Below are 6,133 nucleotides of genomic sequence, written 5' to 3'. Positions count from 1 at the left end.
GATTTTCATTGTTCCTGTAACAGTGACGGTAAAGAGCTATTCTATTCTATTCTATTCTATTCTATTCTATTCTATTCTATTCTATTCTATTCTAGAATTATCATATATTTAGCCAAAGTTTTCACCTATCCGATGTACCACGTCTCCTGTCACATCTGTTCCACTTATAGAGCTGCCCACATCCATGTTTCTTCTGCTAGTTTTCATCCTGCCACTGTTTACTCCTCCTGTGCATTTCCCCTTCTCTTTCTGGACTTCTGCCTGCCTCCTGGTCTTTGTCTTTTTCCTGTTCCACACTGTTCATCTGCCTGCCTGTTTCTGGCTTGCGCTGCTTACTGACATTGCCTCACTCTAAGCCAGCCTTTCCGTTTGCCTACCTGTGCCTGTCTGTCTTTCTACATGTCACTGTGCAAGCCACCATTATTATTAATAAAGTCATTGAACCATTCCTGGCTGTCTGTGCGTGCTACATTTGGGTCATCTTCCCAATTGCCTGGTACTCCAGCCATGATAAAGTGACAAGTGAGCTGGGAGAAATGAAAGGAGACGTCGCCTCCAACATCAGATCGACTCACTGTCATCTTGACCTGTCACTGAGGAGCCAATCACTGGCTGATATGTGTCTGCACATGTCCCACTGTACCGTACAGTCAGTCAGCAGCCTCCTGTCAGCATGACCTCAAAGTAAGGCTACAGTCTGACTGCAGGCAAAACTGACGGAAATCTGATTTTTTTCCTCTCATATATGATTCAGATCTTTTTTTTTTCCATAACGTTGTGAAAAAGCATAAATCCCATAGAATCTGATCTTTTCAGTTCAGATTTAGTCCACTTCTGTATGTAGTTTTAAATCAGGCACAAGTCTGATTATTTCAAGGCAATTACAGTCTGAACAGTCATTGACTTTTATGTAAATTTAGATCAATATTTGTGACAGTTCTGCACTGGTGGGGGTAGTTTGTGAGGGGGTGTAGCTCTCCTCAATCTCATCTTCATCCTTGTTATGATCTGTTTGCAGATTAACTGACTTCTACTGCACATCAAAATGTACAAAAGTACCGGGACACAATGAATTCAAGTGTTTCATTACTAATAAGAGGCTGGGCTATGTAGGCTACTATCATTTTGTACTGTAATAATAGTAAATTTATGTTTTTCTTTTTTAATATTATAATTATGTTAAAGTTCTAACTCTAGATCCATTAAATATTTGATACATTCTGACCACGATCCTTTTGAACTACAGGGTTGGAACAAAATAATGGAAACACTTCACCTCAAGATGATAATGCCGCAATCCATACAGCTAGAATTGTTAAAGAATGGCATGAGGAACATTCTAATGAAGTTGAGCATCTCGTATGGCCGGCACAGTCCCCAGACCTCAACGTTATTGGGCATTTATGGTCAGTTTTAGAGATTCAAGTAAGACGTCGATTTCCACCGCCATCGTCTCTAAAAGAGTTGGAGGGTATTCTAACTGAAGAATGGCTTAAAATTCCTTTGGAAACAATTCACAAGTTGTATGAATCAATACCTCGGAGAATTGCCGTAATTGCTGTAATTGCCGCAAAAGGCGGACCTACACCATATTAAATTATATTTTGTTGATTTTTTAAGGTGTTTCCATTATTTTGTCCAACCCCTGTACATCTAATATCTGGATTCTTCAAATCTCTTAAACCTTGCAAGAAATATTGATTTGACATTTATTGTGATTACTATTGATAACAAGTGACATAAGCGTTTTTATTGGTATAATATCAGTGGGAATAGGAAGTCTTACACCCTCTAGGTATGATTTGCCCCAAAATTTTTTGTCCATAAACCTCGGTGACATCCATGTTTACCATAGTATGACACAAAGCTGCAGTGATGTCTTCTTTCAGTTCAGGACCACAACCACTGGACCACATTTAAAAGATAATGTGAATATCTATGCATGCATGGGTTTCCTCCATGTACTCCAGCTTCCTTTCACCATCCAAAGACATGCACCTCAACAAGGTAGTTGGTCTAAATCACCCGTAGGTGTGTATATGAAAGTAAATGGTTGTTTGTCTGTACATGAGTCCTGTGATGAAGTGGCAACATGTCACGCCTGTACCCAGCCTTTGCCTTATGGTAGTTAAGAAAGGCCCTGCAACCCTCAGAGGATTAAATGAATGAATGAATGAATGTGCGTAGCCAAAAAAATAATTAGATCTGAGCAATGATTTAAATTGATCACTAAAGCTTAAAGTGCAGATGAAACCAAAGACTGAACTTTACAGAAAGTGCACTGAAGAAGCAGAGTTATCCAACATTTTGCCAAACACATAATCATTTAAGGATGAGGACCACAATGTCAACTTAAAAGACTTGAGTACTTAAGTCACTGAAGATAAAGCTAAAACAACATTTGGACCAGGATGTTTTCCTCTGAGTCCCATCTTAACTGCAGGCTTTACGCCACCGCTTCAAATCACACACATCAAACTCTCATAACATTTCACAGCAAATATTTCCCAAAATGCAGAAATGACCACAACAACAAGGACTGGACTCAAATCACTGACGGGTTTGTGTTTTTTGCTCTGAGTGTGAAATAAGTGATGTCTGTGCAGCTGCAGGTGGTACTGGATGGATGATGTGCAGTTTTAATATATATTTGATGTGTTTACATCAACAGAAACACCTGTTCACCAAACAAGAAACATGTTATTAAAAAAAATGTTTTTTGTGTATATATCTCTGAATACTTTCATTCATTCATTATCGCTGGAGCCTATCCCAGCTACTATGCTGGGGAAGACAGGGTACACGTCACCAGTTCATTGCAGGGCTGACATATAGAGACAAACAACCAATCAGTCTCACACCTATGGACAATTTTAAATGAACCATTTAACCTATCAGTGCATGTCTTTGGATGGTGGGAGGAAGCCATAGTACCTAGAGACAACCCACACAGCACCATGCAAAGTTCTCACAGAAAGGTCCCACCCCCATAATTTCAGTTTGTTGAAAAACAAAATCAGAAAAACTATACTTTTAATCAATGTGCAGTTACAAAATAACGTACATTCATACATTCCCTACAGTGATGAGTTGTGTGGCTGTATTACAAAGGTTCTTGACCTGCTGGATGGAGAAAAATGGAGGATGCTGTATATGCATTGACAAACATTTATCATTTTATAGATTAAAAACAACTGAGGTCTGTTCTTGAGTTATTTTTCAGTACTCAGCTCAGATACTTTTTGTTTTGGTTATTTCTCAAAATGGATTATTTGATTGTTCCATTATAACTCTTCACATATCTGCTCATCTTACAAACAACCATGCCAACAATGTTCCCTGATGTGAATTAAAACCGGCTGCCACTAAATATATTGTTTCAGTTTTAAACAGTATTATGTATTGTTCTCGCAGCCTGTGAGCATCTTTTGTGATCCGTGTTTTGTTTTGTGGAACCTCTTTACAGTAATAAAGCCATTGTTCTCACAGATGTCTCCTGTCATGTATTTTATTGTCATTCTTTTGAGTTTATGAGAACCAAAAAGGCTGCTGTTTATATGCTCCTCCTGCAGGGGAACTGTAATTTTACCTTTGTACATCAGTAAAGAGCAGTGTATGTTATGTATTCACTCACTATTCTAATCTGCCTTTCCTATTAGTAAACATATGGGCACGCTGGCTACAATGGCTGTTTATGTAATAATAGTCTAGTGAAGCAATTAAATTGGGAGGCTTTATGGTCGTGCTGATTAAGATATTGAAAGCATGGCGTACCCCAGGCTTTTATTTGGTGCAAGTTCTGTGCATACCTTCTTGTAGATACACTTTTACTTTTTATTTCCTCTAGCAATGGTTGTGTTGTGTGAAAATTGTACCGTGCCTTTGTATTTGTGGGTGTATGCAAGGCAAGGAACAGTTTTAACACTTATCCTTGACTTTTCCTTTACCCGCATGCAATTAATTACTGCCCAGAATAGCAGCCCTGGGATCAGCTGCTAAAGAAATGAAAACACATCAGTGTAAATGCAAAGCCAGCAGACTCTGGGAGTGTTGTTGTGCAGCACTCTGAGACCCTGCACCGCCATCCATTTGCAATGACAATCATTATCGCGTGGAAAGCAGTGGTCTCCAACTCTATCCGGAGGGGATGTGTGTGTTCACAGTCCCATAGTAATCCATATTCACTTTCTTAATTGGTTCAATTAGTTCTCTCAGATACTGTATGAATTTTACACTCTGCCAGTCCCCAGATAAAGTCAGTTAAAGTATTACTGGGCAGAGGTTACAAATTGGGTTCCCAGTGGTGGGGCTTATACGCAGAGGATTTGAAGTCATTTATGTGGTTGAGTGGGCTAAAAACTGTATTGCTGACACTGTAATGAGGAAACACAAGCATCCTGGCCTCACCGTTTAGACTAATACAAGACTTACACTCCTGGGAATTCACACACGCATGCATAGAAACACACACATCATATCAGAGGCAGATAACTATACAAAAGGAGGTAAATACTCTAAGAGCATTATCACATTCTTACACACCAAGTCACCCTTCAATTCATTTTACACTCATTGTGTGAAGAGTGTGTATCTATGAAACTGCCTTCTTTCTTTTCCTTCTCTCTCTCACACACACACACATTAAACCCTTATTAAATCAATGTTGGCATGTGGACTAAGCGATCAGGTTAGTGACATGCTAAGCTATGTTGCTTAATGGTCACTTACTTTTACAGGCAGAGTTAAACATAGTCAGTAAATGGGGACCAGTTTCAAAGATGTGAACACACACACACACACACACACACACACACTCACACATGCACATGTACACATCATCAAACAAATGAGGCGGTTGCATTACTGTCTGTCTAGTGAATGGAGAGCACGTATTGATCTGAAAAGGAGCTCGTACATCAGTGTGGTTAGGCAAAATGCCATTAAGGTGGAGGAGAAATTACATCCAGACGCACACTCATTCTTTGCCAGGATAATCACAATGGCACATCCTGCTTGTTCAAACTGCCTACAATTAAATATTAGTCTTTATAGCTCATTTTGCTGTCTTTTCTCAATGTACTATTGCTTTTTTTAGTTTCATCCCTTGTCTTTCAGCTGTGCTCTCTCACTCTCTGGGGGTTCAACTCAAGGTTTCACATAAAAGTGACTGTAGAGTACAGTAAGGTACAGTCAGGCGACAGTGCGGCAGCTGACTGGATACAGCTCTTGAGTGTCCTGTCTTTCCTCTAACATGCTATTTGTGGGGTCTGATGGGCAAACTGGGAATAGCAGGATGATTCAGCGCTACAGGGTCAGGATCTATGATAATGTACCATGGGGAGCATTTCCATAAAATGAACACAGTACATCTTCTTTAGAGGCTCTCTTGAGGAACAAAGATGAGGACACAAAGATAAAGAGAAGGGAAAGAAAAGAAGATCAAGTGAGATTTGAAGAATGAGCAAAACAGAATAAAGGAGGAGTACAGAGAGAAAGGAGAAGAAGCAGAGGAAAACAGTGGGAGACGGCAATAATGAAGAGAAATTAATGGGAGAGGACAAAGAAGTAAAAGGGAACAGGTAATGTTAATGTGGTGTAGCCAGCAGCTTGTGCTCCCTCTGCAGCACTTGTGAACACTCCTGACTGTGTAGAGCACTTGCTCTTTCATATCAGCCTCCTGCTGCTACTGTAAAAAGACACATGGAGAGGAAGAGTTTTGCATGGATGTATTTGTTTGTGTATGTGTATGCGAATGCACGTCAGCAGCCCTTTGTCGGGAAACTAATAACAAATTGTCATGCTGACTCTTGATTTGTATGGATAAAAGACACCATAATGAGCCCCATAATGCGAGCTATTTAGTGCACGATTTGAAGCAAGCTGCCATGTCTGTCAATCTCAGGAACTTCCAAGTCTTCCTCTGACAAGCCTGGGCTTTTGTCCTGAAGTCTTGAACAATAAAGTGTTGCAGTGATGACAGACATGCACAAACGCCCAACACAACACCCCGCATCAGTTAAACATTCATTATTGTTCTCTGTTGCCTTTGCAGAGAAAACTGCTGCACACTGCAAAGCAAAACCAAGACTGGAGCAGGCGGCTGCATCTTTTCATGTCCACTGCTCCTGGAGCC

This window comes from Sphaeramia orbicularis, chromosome 16 (assembly GCF_902148855.1).
Source record: "Sphaeramia orbicularis chromosome 16, fSphaOr1.1, whole genome shotgun sequence".
NCBI lineage: Eukaryota > Metazoa > Chordata > Actinopteri > Kurtiformes > Apogonidae > Sphaeramia > Sphaeramia orbicularis.
This window is presented reverse-complemented; position numbering follows the sequence as displayed.